Below are 18306 nucleotides of genomic sequence, written 5' to 3' on the forward strand. Positions count from 1 at the left end.
GCTGCGCTGCGCAGCGTTCTGAGGGAGCTGGGCTGAGGGCTCGGGGGAAGCGGAGCTGCAGGGAGGGGGGCGGGAAAAAGCGGCTTTGCGAGCCAGGGGGAGCTGCTAAGCGGCGACTGAAGCAGTAGGGAGCGTGGAGAGATAGCAGCGGGGTGAGGGGGAGAGCAAGGGAGCAGGTTAGCCGGGCTCGTTTGGTCAGGGGCAATTCCGCCTCGAGCTAGAGCAGACGCTGTGAGGTCCGATTCCAGCACTGCTTTCCTCTGAAAGGAAAGGGGGCACGCCTGGAAAGGTTACGGTTCTTGCTAAAAAAAGAAACGCAGCACTGTTTTGGTGTGGAGAAGAGAGATATTCCTGTTTTCTGGCCCTTCAGCTTTGGCTGGGAACAAGTGGTCGCTGCTTTTTGCAGCACCAGCCCAGCTGCCTGTCTGCTGAGCCAGTTCTGCTCCTCCAGCAAAATATTTGCGGTGGTTTTTTGCCAGTCGTCGGGCCACGGTTAGTCCTCAAATGACTCACGGATTTGGAATTGATTTGGCAGATTTGACTTGGAACAAAACATTTTCTTTTAAAAAAAAAAAAAAAGGTGTGTGTGTATATATATGTATGTGTGCATATACGTATATGTGTGTGTGTGTATATGTGTGTTTAATTTGCGGTGTTCCATCCAAATTAGGTCTCTGCCTAGGATTGCTGCCAGCCCTCAAATGCCCAGCATAGTTCTGATTTTGGTTTTTATGGTTATGTCCTTCTCAGACAAGCACTTCCACGCATGAGTTGTCCTGTTTCTGTGGGACTCTCAGGATTGAGGACTTGGGAAGCAGCTCTAGGGCATTGTCCTGGAGTTTTGTAACGGGGTCCCATTCTGTGAGCTTATAAGCCCATTTAGCTGCTGCTGAAGTCAGGGAGAATTGAAGGTACAAAGCATTTCACAAGAGATAAGTACAGCACGTAGTTGGACAGTGGTTCTTAACCTTTTATGGACTCCGCGATAGACCCCATAATAGACTCAAGGCACCTCTCCATAACTTTTGTGAATTGAGCAGTGCCCCATTCAAAAAATTAATTTATTACAGTTTTTACCTCCTGGCAGAGGAAATGAGCCTGTGCTTATCTGTGTATTTCCTCACACCTTACCTCCTTACACTGCCACAATCTCCAAAGGACCTTGCAGCTACCCTGGTTGAGAATCACTGTCCTGGGAATAAGCTGTGATATTAGGACATTAAGCACCTAGTCTAAATAGGGCTTTCCTACTGGATTTTATTCTCTTTGTAAACTATCAAATCCATCTCAGCCAGATATGTTTTATTGGGAAGAAGCTGTGTCCCCCTTGAAAGGATTCATCCCCTGACTCTAATGGTTGATAACTTCTTTTCTAAGGAAAATGCATTCTTTATATCTTCTGGGGTTTAAGTTCAATTTGATGAATACACTGCAGTATGTTACTTACCTCTGACTACATCTTTAAAACCTTGTTTAGCTCTCGTACCTAAATGGTTTTTTTGATGAACCAGCCACTGAAACTCACAAGTATGGTAGTTTGCTTCCAAATCTCAAAGAGTCCATGATACTGCAAGTGTATGAAAAGGAAAGAAACATACAGCCACATCACTTACCTGGTGTTATGCACAGGTTGTGTGAACTGCAAGTCATCTTAAGAAAGTATAAGATTAAGTATTTTAGAGGGCTCCCCATAATGATTTAAACTTGAACCCCTGTAAAATTACTTCTATTTGAGGAAGATTTGTCTGTTGTGGTACATGGATGAAAAATAAAATAGTTTTATTTCTTTTCATGATTCCTATGAGCTGGCTGCCAAACTCAGGGTAGCCAGATTCTACCCTGTGCCTCTGCGAAAAGACCTGGCTGCAAGATCTGTTTCATGTGTGGCCCCATTTTGAAATCACTGTACACCAAGTTGGAGCAGCATCTCGGCCAAGAACATCTCAGCCAAGCAGGGCCTAAATGCCTTCTTATCAGCCTCCAGAATATTCTTCTGTTTTACTGCTTTCTGAGTTCTGGGATTAAGTCAGAGTTCTGGTGCTGCTTGTGGTTGTACTGCATTCTTTTCATGATCTCTGTTATGCAAACCATGGCGTTCTTTACACGCAGTTTCAGTCATTACTTTTAGACCTAGAATTAAAAAGAGTGTGCTGCACTAGAAGGATCTCGACCAGCTGCTAATAATCCATTGACAGTTCTTATGCTGCCTCTGGATGTATTACAGGAATTTTATGAAGAGAGAGCATTTACAAGCTTTCCTGAACAAGAAAATTATGTTGCCTCCCTGTTGTTTCATGGACTGAATTTCCTGATGATTAGAGATTTTAGATTAGCCTACAACAAAATTTGTAATTTGTAGTGAAGATTGTTTTAAATCACCCTTTAGTTTAATTAGAAGGGCATCCAACTGTTCATATTTTTGCACATCTGTGGGAAACAGAGCCTCAGGAAATGTAAAGACTTACTGTCTTAACTTTCAAAGATTGAGTGACCCAGATCAAATTGAGTTCTTCAAAATGGACTTGTCTTATATTTTTGTTGTGTTCTTGTCAGACTTCAGCAGGAGCAACCCAACTCCCAGTTCTTTCAGGAGTAAAGCAGTAGGTGTTTGTAATGCCATTCACATACCAGTGCATGTTAAAATCTTTGAGCTGCTTTATGTTTTAGCAGTTTAATTTGCAATGCACTTTACTGAGCTCTCTGGTGCAATTCATGTGCCAGTTATTGTTTTAGTAGAAACAGGACCTGTATTTGTAAGGCCTTTTCACAGCTGCTATTCCAGCCTTTGTCTGTCAATAAAAGGCCCCAGAACGCATCATCCTTTCCTATCCTGATTATTATTTACTACTTGTATTTCCTAATAACTCTACCCATGTTATAGTTACCACACTACCTCTGCGCTGTGAAGGGTTTTATGTGGGGCTTCCATTGGGTGAGTTTCATTCTAAAGGGGCATATCTATACGTGCTATTATATTAGCATATAGCAATAAACTCTGGTGCATATCACACTGGAGTTAATTGCTCCCATTCACCCCATTTGAATGTGTGGCTGGGACTGCAGCACATTGAGCTAGTTCAGAGCAGCCCTGGCTGGCAGAGGGCCCAGGGGTTCAGCAAGCAGCTGTGCACTGAAGCAACCTCGTGCCCCAGCCAGTTGCATCAGTATCTACACATGTGCTGTTGTGGAGTGAAAAACAAGTACTACTGTGCTGCGGAGTTAGTTTCCTGCAGTGTAGGAATCCTGTAGTTTCCTACGGTTGCACGTGTAGATGTGAAACATTTACTGTGGAGTTAATTAGTGTACTCTGCAGTAAACATCTCATGTAGACACACCCAAAGAGTAGTATTTGGATCTACAGGCTTTAAGAATGTCATCATGTTACTGCAGAGCACAATAAATAAAAATCAGTGGAGATAGAGTAGGGCCAAGTGAATCTTTATTATAGCTATTCTGAGTTGAATTCATATCTAGCAGGTCAATTTTCTAAGTAGCTTATCTCCTTGAAAAAAATAAAACTGTTTGCATTGTTACTCATAAAAAAATCTGCTAGTCTACATTTGACATCTCGTCATTTATTTTATCTCTATAATGATATTGCTTCTGTCATTAGTATGTATCCTAATATTTTTTAAATATATTTGAGATGTCTGCCTTGCTATTTAAGTGTTCTTACTCTTTGTCTGTTTCATTTTAGGAAATATTATTGACCATGTGTAAACAAAATCTACAGACGTGAAACTGTCCCCTAGAGATAACTGGAGCCTCAAAAACTATAGCACTACCTGAAGATTTTTCCAGATCTCTTCTGTGCAGCTTTTTATTATCTGCGGAAAATGAAGGTAACTGTATAGCTCTGTTTGCAGAATTGCTTTGCCTCTCACGTACATTACTGTGCTGGTTTATCACCACAGCTCAAAATTAGCAGATGTTCATTTTATATAAGAACACACATAGTTTATGGCTACATACGTATTCTAGTATAATTTAGTATAAATTTGTGTAATTTTTTATAAATAGGTACAGGAAATAGCCAAAATATTGGCTTCTGGAGTGAGCCTTTCAGACTGTAGGTTACCACATTCTGCATGTTAAAATAAGAGTTTTACAATGATTAGCATAAGTGATCATCTTGAAAGCAGAAGATGCTTTAAATGGAAAACAAGCAGCACAAATCTATTTTTTCTCCTTTTTAAATTCCGTCTTTGCAATACTTGTTTCTGTCAATATCTACTGTAGACAAAGGCAGAGCACTAGAAAGGCTTTCATATATCAGCTGTACTGAATTAAAATCAAACAGTTTTTTATTATTCAAAAATCTGCATCTAAGTACAGGTTTCGTCACTTGATGAAGAATTATGGTGTTTTTAAAATTAGTAGTGTGGTGATTTTAAAAGATTGTTATTTTTATCCTTTAATATATACGATTCATTCGCACTCTTTTTAGTGGCTATGAAGACTATACTATGAAGGATAACCTGCTATGATGATGTTCCATATTAACTTTCTTGTAATGTCTAGTATTTAAATCCAAGTAGTGAGTTGACGCCTCAATAGGCAAATGATAAAACAAGTGGTAGCTTGACTGAATTATTTTGATTAATTTCATAGTCTTTTGAAAAATAACACCAAATCTGGAATTTGGTATGGAAAGAGCTGGGTCGCCAGTTAATCAACATTTAACCTTTGTATAATATAAAGACTTATTCAAAGCTCAAAGACCATGACAGTCTTTCAGTTAACTTCAACAGTTCAGGCCCTTAAGTTCATGTCCATACTATTGAAACTGGTACACAAAATAAAAATAGCTCAGAAATTGAACACCAGTCATTCTAGTTAGGATAGACGCAAATGGGTTTACCTTTCAGAGCAAGGCCTTTATCTAAACTTGTGATTCTTAGGCAGGGTGCTGCCAGATCCTTTCAAGGGAGCTGTGAGGTGTGAGGAGACAAGCAGATAAGGACAAGTTCAGCAGAGGGGCTGATCACCTACCTGTACTACCAGGCTTCTCTCCAAGGAGATAAGCACTGTAATATATAAATCAGTTTGTGAAACTGGGTGCCACTCAATTCACAAAAATTATGGAGGGTTGCCTCAAGTCCTGTGAAGGGTTTCTTGAGTCCAGAACAGCTGAGAACTACTGACCTAAGCTCTTTACAAAATAAGCTATTTTTTGTTTGTTTGTATCTGAAAATTACAGTTCCCTGGGTGTTGAGTGTCCTGGTCAGTAAAACTTGTCCTGATAATCAAGGCTGTGTACACTACTGAGTGAAAAATAGCTTCCCTTTTCCACTGCACATTCATTTCTGGTAATTTAAAAGTCTCACATGTTATTACAAAAATAATTATGCAACTCTAAAAGATTATCAGAAGTACAGAGAAATCTTATTTAAGGAATACATTGAAGCTTGAAAAAAATGTGTTGAATATTGCATCTCATCTCTGATGCTCATTTATTATTACTGGCATGCTTTATGACAGTATACTCCATTTTAACTGATTTTTTTGGTATTAAAATAATGTCATGAATAAGTAGCTAATTATAAATGAGTACAACATATCTTTAGGACATAAAACATTATAAAGCCTTAGAGTGCATTCTGTTTTCTATGTTCTAACTTTATTATAGCGTATTAAGCTGAGCCTAGCACGGATGTATCCAGATTCCATTTCTTCAGAAACTTGAAAAGAATTGGGAGTAGAATTGATGGAAATTGTAATGAGGAAGAAGACATTCACTTTTAAAAGTTCCTGTAACTTTAAATTTTGTAACTCTTCAACACTAGAGGGCAGGAAGACCTTGAGAAAAGACTGGGAATGTGCAGATGAGTGGCAAAAATAGGATGGAGAATCCTATATACAAACACCAGTATCATGGCTAAAGTGCATGTGCTCCAGACACAGAGCTGGGGAATGGCAGGGCACAAAAATAACACTTGTTTCACCTCTGGCCCAGGCACCAGTACCACTACCAGCAGTACAGCCACTGGTGCTGCCCCGTGCGCTGCTCCTGTTACTGCACAGAAGTGCCCAAGTATACCTCTGACAAAGACAATGAGAATTTTAAAAAATCAACATTTTCAATTATAAGGACACCATCAGGAATGAAAATGACAACAGCATAACTAGATTGTTCTGAAAGATGTTTGGAGTCCTTATATTTAGCATAGAGTTGCATAAATACTTTTATATAATGCCTTCCACATCAGTCATGGCTAAAACTATTTGAAAAGGACAGTCAGTAACCTATAGATAGGAAAGTCTAAACCATAGTTCCAGCGAACTCACCAACAATTTTGCCACTGACTTATGGAGGACCAAACCTTAAACCCAAATGCTTTGCAACATGAAACTACTGTCAAGTTTTTGTTGTGGTTCATTTTTTTTTTCCATTCAAGAATTAATGCCTAGAAGGTATTTTGTTTTTTATCTTTAATTCGTAAAAAAAGTATCAAAAACCATACCAAGCCACTCCTTCCTTCTGTCTACTGTCTCTGCAAATTCAACCTTAATTACATGAGGGTGACCAGGCTGAAACAAAAGTACCCAAGAAATGTTTTACATAGTGAAGTTCAGAAAAATGAGACTGATAATTAGACCCAAATTCACCTTGACAGCTGCAAGGTGTCAGAATGAGATAGACTCTTAAGTCTATGTATCAAATGACTCGGTGATACAACTCCATAAAATGTTGGCCAGATGACTCATTGTCAGTCTGAATTGGGTTTTGAGTGACAATTCAACAATGAGGTAGAATCCAGGCAAGAGATCAAACACGTCAACTTCTGCTTCAATAAGGATGCATCCTCACTGAACTGAAAAGGATACCTCAGGCTTTCATTGGTGTTGTGGTCACTTCTTCCTCATACTTCTGTCTATTTCATGTGGTCACATGACCTAGAGGCTACTTTCTTATGCACTGCTTTTCTGAATTACTGAATTTAATTGTGGATTGGAGTTAGTGGTTTAAGGAAGCTCTTGAAAGTTAAAATTATGTAGCTCTTTTCTAACTGACACTTACCACTGATATGACATTGGGCAAGAATCTTATGCCTGATTTTTAAAAAAAGTCTACTAAATTTTGTACACATCAGTTTTTGAATATTTAAGTTGAAAAATATAGGGTCTGAGTTTTCAGAGTTGTGGAATACTCACAATTTTTATTTTCCTTCCCAATATCAAGTTGTCTTATACCATGTATACTATTTTGATGTCTCAGTTGACATTTTCTATTATTTTCTGCTATCTCTTTGCTTAGTGTAACAGAAATCCCTCACTTCCAAATGATTAATGCACTTTTGTATTATTTTTCTGTATGCTGATGGTAGAGTGTATTTTATGCTGACTTCTCTTCGTAATAGTTTTTGAAGGATCTTTTAAACCTTTGCACTTCTAATGCAAAAGCAGATAAGCACCTCTCAGCCTCTTTTTTTACCAGTCACTGGAGTGGATGTAGTAGTTCTTCGCCTCCATAGTGTCAAGGGTCGTAGAAATGTGTTTAAGTCAATTTGAGATCCTTGTATGAAAGCTTTGATACAAATGTGAAGTAGTATTCCTCTTTTCATATGGGGATGGCTTCAAATAAAAGATTTTCTTGCACCCCTAGTCTCAAATAGAAAATATGATCATGAGAGAAACACATTGACATATTGCAGATAAGAGAAATAATGAAAAGTCATTTTCCCCTCTGTAGTATTAAATAAAAAGTATTTGCCTAAAATTGGTCACTCTGTACCCACCTAATTCCTAATTAAGTGGCATTTTGATGGCTAAATCCATGAGAGCTGTTCACAAAACAGTGATAGTGCTCTGGCTAAGGAGAAGAAGGGCAGGGCCAACACTGCTTGGTTGGAACAGACAGCCAAGCCCAGGGCTGCAGAGCATGCTGCGATTCTGGGGGACTGATTTAATTTAAACCAGGAAGGGGTCTGGCACAGAAGTTCCATAAACTGGTTTGACCTCAGTCAGTGAAGTCTGATACTACATGTGCCAGGTGAATGTAACCGGCACTTGAGGCCTCAGTGCTGGAGGTGGGTCTGCCTCCTACTTGCCTGCCATGACTTGATAGATTTAAGAAAGGAATGGGGTGTTCCTCAGAAGATTGGATATCTTTCCAGCCTCAGGTTGGCTAGGTGCGATAGTAAGTGACTTGGGGCCCTACCTCCCCTACACCCCATCCACTTGCCAACTGAAGTACAGTCACAACACTGGCCCAAGCTTGGCTGTCACACAGTATGGATTCCATCCATACCCCCTTAGGGGTTAAATTGACCCTCTCCCCTGCCAGGGTGATGTCCAACAGCATTGGCCAAGTTATTCTGCTGTGACTGTATCCCTTTAAAGGGGAAAGGTGGTTGTTACTGGCTCTCCCCACCAAATTTCTTTGGGTCCTGCCGGGATACTTCGTCTCGAGTTGACCCTATCTCAGTGTATGTCAAAATCTTCGAAGTAAATACAGACGATAACTCAAAGCTACCCTGGCCTCTGACATAGTGACACTCAGCACCTGGGACTCACATGGCCAGCATGGCACCATGCAGGCTCACTCCCAAGGTGGGTCCCACCAGTTGGATCCTCAGGCTCTGTTGCTGGTGCTCAACGGGGAGATGCTCCTGGCTCTCCCTGTGCCTGCTCATGCAGCTTCCCCAGCATCTTCTGCAGCTTCTGCTGGGTCTGTAGGGATGCTCCCTGCAGCATGTCCTGCCTCCACTGCTGGTGTCTGGGACTTACCAGCTTCCCAGATGCCTTTTTTATTATGTCTTTGGAGGTGCGCTCTCCTACATGCAGGAATAGCATGCTTTTAAAATGTGCTGGAAATGCCACGCGCATCTTGGCGTCTCAGGCTTGGGTTGCTGCAGGGAAGGTGAGTAGCCCTTCAGCCCAAACTGGGCTAAGTTTCCCCTTCAATCAGGGTTCATTGTGGGGGAGTCCCGTCCCGTCTCCCCCCCACACACACACACTCCTGGGACCTTGGGGAGCCAAGTAGCTGAGTGCAGCAACGCTGCATTCAACCAGGTTTTGGCCTTTTGAAACTAGCTTATGTGCACCGAACTTCTGTTCTGTTATAGGTTTAAACCAGTTTCTGATCACTTAAACAGGTTTATGTGTAACTTCTGGCCCTAGCCTCTGTCATCCAACCCTGATCTGTGTTGTCTGAGAGTTCTTAGCACAGACTGTGACAACCTGAAACTGGTGACAGTTTGGTTCATCTTCAGCCCCCTCAGAAAAAGACTTCACCATACGTTAGCATGTGGTTTATGTAATTACTCTTTGTACACTGTGTATCTTGAAAAGTGCTGCGTACTGTCAGGTCCCGCCTTGGAGAGCCAGGTCCTTTTTGTTTATCGTCAAATTGATATCAATTTATTTTACTCTTTCCTTAATGACTTTAGATTTCAAATCATAGTTACCTGCTTTAGTTGTTTGTTTTTTATTCAGTTGAATGAGATATAGTTTTAAGCAAGTAACTCAAACGGAGGATGGAGGGGAGACTAAAATGTAGTAGCATAACAAAGTGTGGCGGGGAGGGTGAAAAAACAGAAACGACTCTGCCACTGTGCTGCCAGCAATACAGCTAGTGATGCTGCTCCATCAGTACCAACAGTGATTAGGTGTCATGTTATGCCTCTGCTCAAATGTATGAAAAATCAATCTCAAATATTTGCAGGGGTAGGAGGAGGAAGGAGGTTACATACTGGCAGAAAGAATTTTGTGGTTTCTTGCTCTAAGGTGTATTAATTCTGCACACAAGACCTGTACCTGACTGTTGAGCAGTGCAAAATTGAGCTCCAAATTATTGTTCCTGCATGGCATATTTAGTGAGTAACTTCATATAGCTTTCTGGCAAAAAACCTTAATTTTTTTTTTAGCAGTTTGCCTTTCATAGTATCAAATCTTATACATGGCTTGCACCATGAAATGTGCATTGAAACTGAATGATGTTCTTTTTATAAGTGCCACAGATTCTGTGTTTCTTTGAGCTATAACAGGCTGGTATGGAGACAAATAAAACAACTATCATGGAATATGAATAGCTGGAAAACAATAGTGCTAAATAAATTCTTGGTATACACATATGGCATTTTGAAAATGTTACTCTCATGACTCTAAAAGATTGTGGTCATGTAGATATTAAATTATGTTACAAATGTTATTTAAATATACATTAAATCTCTGTTGTGCATTTCTGAAATTAGAACAGTGTGGGAATAATAATGGCAAAAGGTCTAACTAATTTTTCTCTGAAACATGTGAGGTATGCCATTGCGTTAACTCTACTGGGAGAACTTTAGATTGAAGGTATAAAGGTCTGTGATTACATTCCAGGTTCATGCCACAACTCATTTTACTTCAGGAATTTTGTAGCAATGAACTGTGACCAAAAAAGAATGGGAGAAAAAAAGACTAGTGTGTAAGTACTGCAGTGAAGCATTCAACAGAAATGTGCACTTGAAGTTTTTCTCACAGTACCATAAATGTAATTTGGAACAGATTCCGTCTATGGGTATGTTTACTGATTGTAAGTATGTAAAAAGGTATTTGCATGTCAATGGAAACATAATATTTTTATTAGATGAGTATATAATAGATCCTGTTGTATATCTCATATACAGTTTTTGATGAGAACCAGAATTATGACCTTTTGAGCGTCTGGAGCTGTGGTATTAGTGAACTCCTCCAAAACTTCAAGTTGTGCCAGACCTTGTCAATATGCACAGAATTACAGTCCTTAAGGAGCATTTATTAGAAGAAAATAAGTTACTAACTCAAGCTGGTCTATAGACAGCTTAAGTCCCAGCTTTGTCTGTCTTGTTTTCATGGGCCACACTTTATCTGGAACTCAGCAGGGCATATAGAAATATTTAATGGCTGTGTATGGAAGATATTACAGGCTTAATGCCTTCCAGGGACACAGAGGAAAATGCATGATGACCAAATCTTGCTATACTTTTGAAAAGTATTGCTTGTTAAAACTACTTAGTCTCTCTCAGTTCTTCTCCCAAAACCCTTCTCTGATGGTTTTTTCTGATTTATATAGAGTCTGTCCCAAATCTCCATTAAAGACGGAGACTGATAATTGATTAGTTCATTATTCACCATGGGATACCATTCAACAAGTTATCCCAGGACACTTTACAAGGTAAAACCAAGAGAAACCTGACTTGAAGTGATGTTTGAGTATTTAGTTCTATTCCCAGTAACTACTTGTTTCCTGTCTTTGATTATCATTTCCTTGCTCCCATCATCCTCCCATTCTTCCAACAGGATCAAAGCCAGCAGCAACCTATTCTCTTTCTTTTTATCCAGGTCTAGGAGCTGCAATGCTAAATTTTCACTCCCCAAGTCACTAATCAACACTCTCTCTCTGACTACTGTCTATGATTCATTTTATTGCCTCAGTCATAACTCAGTTCTTGGCTCCTTTTTGTTTAATTCTTTGCGGAAAAACAGCTGGTATAGGGTGTGGTTGGGGGGGGCAGGAGCAGAAAAGGATGAGACACAGCTGTTGGCTGAGGTTCAACATCCATAAAAGCTGCTTCTAATAACTCGAAGACTAAAGTGCTCCTTTATAATCTTCTCATTATTCTTTCTCAGGTAGGAAAGTGGTCACAGTTACTTCAAATCACAGTGAAATAAAAAAGGAGGACCCTTGGGATGAGGGTACAACCTTTACCACCTATTACTTCAGTACAGCATAAGGCTATCCAATCATGAGAGCTTGGAACTTCTTTATACAAAAGCTTCCATGTTGTACAATGGAAAGCAGAAGGCTACAGTTCGAGGAGAAAGATAACTCCTCAGATGCTAGAGTGTTCACTAACAGAAACAAAGCATACAAAATCATTCTCAATTTCCTCCCTTGATCCTTTATTTAAAAAATAGACTTGTTTGACTTCAACACTAAAATCTGCCACAGAAATGCTTTTTCAACTTATTTATAAACTGAGAATTGTCACTGTATTACTAAGGTAAGCAAAGACATAAAATGCATAGTTCCTACCTGTCAAAAACTGCACAGCCTTTAAATCTGAAGGAATATTTCTTCATTGCATTTTCAAAACATTTTTTCTGAAAGTCTTTGTTGCAAGGAAATCAGTATTAGAATTGGAAACCAACCTGGCTTAAATATGTTAAACACGTGAACTTGAGCTCATTTTTCACTGGAATTAATGTTGAGCAGCATCATTTAAATGACCTTTATTGGGTACACAGTGTTGTACTCTTTTGACAAAGCCTTTCTATTTACATGGCTTACTTTAAATTAAGTAAGATGTCAGAATAAATAGAACAGGAAAGAAATGCTTTCTTATTTCCTTACATATATAAAACCTAGTCATGTTATTTATGTGTATCTGGTAAGGTATTCTGGGGAGATTGCATGGCTCTTATGAGATGTTCTTATTTTGAAAATTAATCTGCACAGAAAAGAATTCTAGAGTAAGTGAGGTGTAGTACTTGTTCTCTCTGCTCTAGTGATATTTTAACTGATTATAAAAAATGCTAGCTCTATTTAACCCTGTAGGTGTAAAATATCAAATAAATATTGGGGACCGGGTTGTGTCTGGGCCTCATGTTGGTAGGCAGTGGAACTAGGCAAGCTAAACTAAGCCTTTCTTCACCCTGCCTCTTTAACCACCTGTGTGTGTCAGACACAACTGCAGAAGCTGTGCTTCAGGGAAAAAGACTGTTTCCTCCATGCTTCTCAAGTGGTGCTCAGGAAGTCAGGCTACTGTGTCCCCATTGCATTCTAGTTATAGAGTGCTGGTAATACCACAGAAGGAGTCACTTGTTCCCTTTGAAGGTATATTGCAGCAAATGGGTTCCCCCTGTTGCACAGGTTAGTATGGCTTCATTCTATCCCTAACAGGAGTTTAATCTTCATAGCACATTCTACCTCCTGAATATTGAAAATATTGTGTTATTTATTTATAATCTGTGCATCAGCTAGAATACTTTGCAGAAGGATGTGAAGACTGTAACAGTGTAAATCAGGAGCGGGCAATTATTTTGACTGGAGGGCTGCTTAATGAGTTTTGGTGAGCAGTCAAGGGCTGTGAGGGTAACCTGCCCCTAGACAGGTGCCTCACCTCTTGGTCACCATCTTGGGACCAGAAGTTCCACACCTAACCCCTGACCTTTGCTAGAGGAAGTCCCTCTACTTGCCCTGGAAGTACTCCTTTTGGGAAGATAGGAAGTTCCCATCTTGGAACCGGAAAAGAACCAAATCATATATTAAAAATCAAACATCACTTATTTTAATTGTATTTAAAAAATACATTTTTGTCCTGATTTATGTGCATTTGCATCTTATATCTAGAGGCAGTTGCATCATAGTTCAAAATCCAGCCTTACGCTTGTATATTGTGTGTAGAGGATAAAATATGTGGTGGGATGTGAGTATAGTGGGTGACGTGTGTGAGGGATGGGTGTGGAGGGGTCATATTGCATAGTTCCCTGCACTCCTACTCCAGTCCCCAGCTGCAGGTGGTGGTAGTAGCACTCCCGCCTGAGTCCCCAGCCACACATCTAGCATGCAAGCCAGTTCCACTCGGGCCTAAAGCGCGCTGGTCCTGCGCTCCCACCCCAGTCCCCAGCTGCACATGGTGGCAGTGTGCGGAGCCAGCTTTAACTGGCTCCATAGCACACAGCTCCTACACTCCTGAAGCATGCAGGGCCAGCCCACCCTGGTTCCATAGCACGCAGCTCCCTGCACTCCCAGCCAATGGGAGTCCCTTGCCCTGGCCCGGTGGGACCCTTACCTGAATTCCCACTCTCGCAGGCAGGGAGGCTGGAATCAGCCACAGGCTGGCAGGGCAAAAGCTTCTGCCAGACAGAGGCTTCTTGTCTGTAGTGCCCCCTAGCTCAGGACTGGGACAGGTGGGGGAGTGTTGGTTAGCAACCAGAGCTGTGCCTCCTGCATGGAGGCGCTGGCTTGAAGAAGGGCAGCAAGGGTCAGCGCTTACAGAGGGGCCCCGTGGGCCAGATGGAATTGCCTGGCGGGCTGGATCCAGCCCATCAGCCATATTTTGCCTGCCCCTGGTATAAGTACACAACTTAACAAACAATTAATAGCAGATAGAAGCAGTGATTAAAAGCCACTGCAGCTGAACATTTACTAAGCATTTTCTTGTATGACTGCTGGCTTGAGATTGTCTTTGTTTTTGGTAGTAGATTTTGGTTGTGTGTTCTAATAGGTTTATGTGAATTTAAATTTAGTTTGAAGATGTGATTTAGTTTGTCATATGTCGGAGATTTTTCCCCCACTAACTGGTTTGAGTATCTTGTATAGTTTCTAGGGCCTGCTTCTGCTTCTTTTGTCATGAATCAGATCAGAATTGAGCTATCATGGTGTCAGTTATTTAAAATAAATGACAAAAGAATAGCTGTGATAACCAATTGCTGCAGTACTGTTGCCGGCACAAGGTGCCCGAGGGAGGCAACAATTGGGTTCATTGCCCGGTGTGCGTCGCGCCAATAAACACACTGGGGGGAGAAGTAGACAGAGTTTATCTGAGCTCAGGTAAAAGGCGCAGGGAGACTATTGTCTCAAATCCTGCGCCCCTAGCCCTGCAACAGTGTATATTTATACCCTGGTCACTTTCTGCAGTAGTTTTCCACTAGCTGGCCCCCCCCATCCCCCTTTCTCTCCTCCCTTCTCTCTCTGAGTAGTGTTCTTGCATTCCACAGATAACAGTTTTTAGGGAGTTTCAGCTTGCTTGCTACTCATCCTGTTTTCCAGTATTACAGGAGGTTACAAAAAGTTCAAAGAAAGGGTTACAAAGGTTCAGGGGGGCGGGGGGAGCCTGGCTTGCCTGGGCCTAGAGCAGAGGGGCTTCATCGACACTCGTGGTCTTCCATCCCTCTGAGTTACCTAGGGTTATGCCCAGTGACACCAACAGTACTAAACAAGCCCCCTCTGCAATTCTATGCTAATAAAAGGGGAAATTTACTAATATCCTTGACAAATTTGACAGGGAAAATAATCAGTCCTACTGTGTTATACATAGATTATCTCTTTGTCTGCTTGAAACCTATCAGTAAATTTATCAGGTAAATATAATTGGCTTGGATGTGTTTCATGCTTCTTACATTAGTGATTTAACTCTTCGTATGAGTTTACATTTCATTAGCTGTTACCTGCATAATTTATAATCTGTTTTTTAAGACAGATAATTTTACACATTGAGCCCAATCTGTCTTCCTTTTAAGTTAATGGGTGTTTTGCTACTGGAGGAAGGTCAAGGCTTATAATGCATAATTCTAATATGTGGATATAACTATCGACTAAAAGAGCAGCATATGCTATCTGCAGAATAATACAGCTATTTTGCAGGATTTCAGCTGCGTGGATTCAATTGTTGTGGAAAGGACTTACAAAATGTTTAATTACTCCTCTCTGAGAATGTTCTGGCTCTTCTTGCAGTGCTGTGTACTAATGCCCTGCAGTGGTCATTTAAAATAAAAAATATGGTGTCCTTTAATACAGTGGTTTTCAACCAGGGGGGATGCAAGCAGGTTTCAAGAAGTCCACCCAGGCTGGCCCAGTGTGGGGAGGAGCTGCCTTGGCCTCCCAGGGCAGAGGTGAGTCCTGAGGAGGGGGTGGGGGCAGGCCCGCCCCGCCCCGCCCCACTTGGCCCTACAGCCTCCATCTTGCAAGTGGCGCTGCGAGCGGGAGGGCAAGGCTCTGTGCTGCTGCTGCTGCTCAGGTGAGTGAGGCCCCAGGGCTCCCCCCCACCGAGCCCCACCTGCTGCACATTGGGCCATATGAGCACGGCTGAGGAGCTGGGCAGTTGTGGTAGTGGGCCCACAACAACAGGTGGACCATGGAGTTTTTATAGCATGCTAGAAGGGGCCTCAGGAAGAACAAGGTTGAGAAACTCTGCTTTAAAACACCTACTTTTGGTGTTTATTTTGTGCACCACAGTGAGTTTGCATTATAGTAATATAAAATTATACACATTACAGAGTATGAAAATAAAATTTGAACTAGCAAGCAAAACAAAGAGAACATTCAGAGTTAAAGATAATATATAGTCTTGTTGAGTAGCTGATGTGCATTGATTGTGTGTATTTTGGAGGAGGAGATATGATGAAACCCTTCTGGACTGACAGGAACCTTTCTGCAAATTGCAAATATGCCAACTCTTTTCTGTTCCAAAATGTGATGTTATTGAAATTGTTTATTGATGTTATTTGAATGTTTTGCAAATTATTTGAAAAATATATCTATTCATGTTAGCTTTTGATGAATACATAAATACACTGTGACTTCAAAAAGGGACAGGGATAGGCCAAGAAGCTACAAAACTTGGCAAATTTAACTGGGTCTTTGAAGGTGTCCAGGCACTGTAGCTGGATTATAACTGCCATGAAATCAGCCCACTGACTGAAAAGGGGATTCATGGCAGTCATCACTTGACTATATTCTCAGATCTTGATATTTTAGTTAAAATTTGGGGGTGACATTTTAAAAGCTCTGTAAGTGAGTTAGCCACAAGCCCCACCTTTTTAACAGTGGTTTTGGCTGAGAATAGATATTAAACTTAGGCTTTCCAAGTATCTTGAAAGTAGGACTTAAATTCATAAGTCATATACAGTACTGACCCTCTGAACATCTTTGATCCTAATTAGTAAATCCACAGACTAAAAAAATAATACTATTTTAATATTGTCCAGTTAAATCACTCAGTCTTTTTTCTGTGATTCTAAGATGGCCTGTAATGCTGAGTTATAAGCAACAGACTGGAAAGGAAAACAAAGAAAATGCTGAGTAAAAAATATAGCAAGAGAATATTTAAGCGTTGACAGAGTTTTAAAAAAATGCCACTGGACAGTCTGTTCAATTATTCATTTTGCCAGCCTGCTTGATAATTTATGCAATTTATAATGAAGAATCTTATGTTTTAAATCTCATTAAATGTCTATTAAATACAGCATTTCTTCATACTGAAGTAAAATTGTTTTTGCTTAATTTATAACCTGGTTTTCTTTTTTGTAGCAATTTTTCTGTGAGGATTAGATCAATTATTACATTGTTCACATAGTACGTTTCCTAAAGAACATTTAATCCTGTTTTAATAAGTTTTTTTTGCTTGGCAATACAAGGTTGGCTTGAACCAAGAAACCTCTTCTGGAGTTTTAATGTCTCCTTAAATCAGCTCAGAACAGAGATGACTTACAGAGAAGACTCTACCAGTTTTTTAAGCCTTCCAAAAAAGCAGAACACACAAGTTTAATACATCAGGTTAGGCATGCAGAAGTTGTTGTTTGTGAATGCATTTATCTGTTTAAACAACCTGAACAGATGGGGCTAGAATTTTTTTATATACACATTTAGAGGCTCCTTTTTAAACTATTCATGTGGTCCCCAGTTTTACAGGGTGATTCAGGAGACAAATGCTAGCATTCACCCAGAGCCTCATTTATCAATATGGACCATACAAAAACCTTTGCAAGTCTTTAAATCAACACTAGATCAATATTTTAAATGGCTGATTTCAGTCACAGGTGTTGGGCTAGATACCTGGTAATAAGTAGGGCCATCATTCTATATAGAGGATATCTGACTAGATATTAAAATCTGTTGTTTTGAATCAGGCTCTGCAATGACATAAGTGTCAGCCCATTCAATTCAGCTGGTAAAATTGTGCTTCCTGTAGCATAACTAGTAGTGATCGAGTTGGTCATGAGCCCCAAGTACTGAGTTAAAGGGACAGGACAGCACTTGGGGAGAGGTTGAGGTGGCACTACTGTTAGAGGAGGTGCCACCAAATTCAGTGTTGATGTGTTCAGGTGGCAACAGGATTCAGCAGCACTTCCTCTTGCTCCTGTGGCATCTCCCATAGGGTAGAGCACTGTGTTTTGTGTAAATCTTATGAGTTATGCCTCTGTACACTTTTGTATGCTTTGTCAAAGATCAGAATAATTAGGTACAAGACTGAAAAGAAAATTAAGACAAATACCACTGATAGAAACAGTGGCATCATGCCTTATAAAAATATAAGGCAAGGACATTGTACTTTATTTAAGAGAGTATGTGTGTGTTTGTATTTGTGTATATACATTTCTTTGGATAGTGAATATATACTATAGGAAAAGATGCTTTTATTTTTGAATGCTGTACATATTTCTCTCTTTTTAAAATTTTACTGGAGGTGGCACACACTACAAGCATATTGATACAAATTTCACTATAAGTTGGCATAAATTATGGTCTTCCCTGGGTATAAAATGCATAGTATTCTTAAAATAATCCATGTAACAGACCGGCAGATTTGATTATTTTCTTTGGGTTTTTTTATGTGT

At 40.3% G+C, this 18306-nt stretch overlaps 1 long non-coding RNA gene across 1 annotated transcript; it reads left to right on the top strand.

The window, feature by feature from the left end:
• The first annotated feature begins 49 nt into the window (after window positions 1-49).
• On the top strand, window positions 50-18019 carry LOC109311341. Its single transcript, XR_002101482.1, has 4 exons — window positions 50-176; window positions 3698-3842; window positions 10327-10411; window positions 17107-18019. It is a non-coding gene; the product is annotated as an uncharacterized LOC109311341 (long non-coding RNA).
• The last annotated feature ends 287 nt before the right edge of the window (window positions 18020-18306 follow it).

Source organism: Crocodylus porosus, unplaced genomic scaffold, assembly GCF_001723895.1.
Source record: "Crocodylus porosus isolate Cpor-Errol unplaced genomic scaffold, CroPor_comp1, whole genome shotgun sequence".
Taxonomy (NCBI): Eukaryota; Metazoa; Chordata; order Crocodylia; family Crocodylidae; genus Crocodylus; species Crocodylus porosus.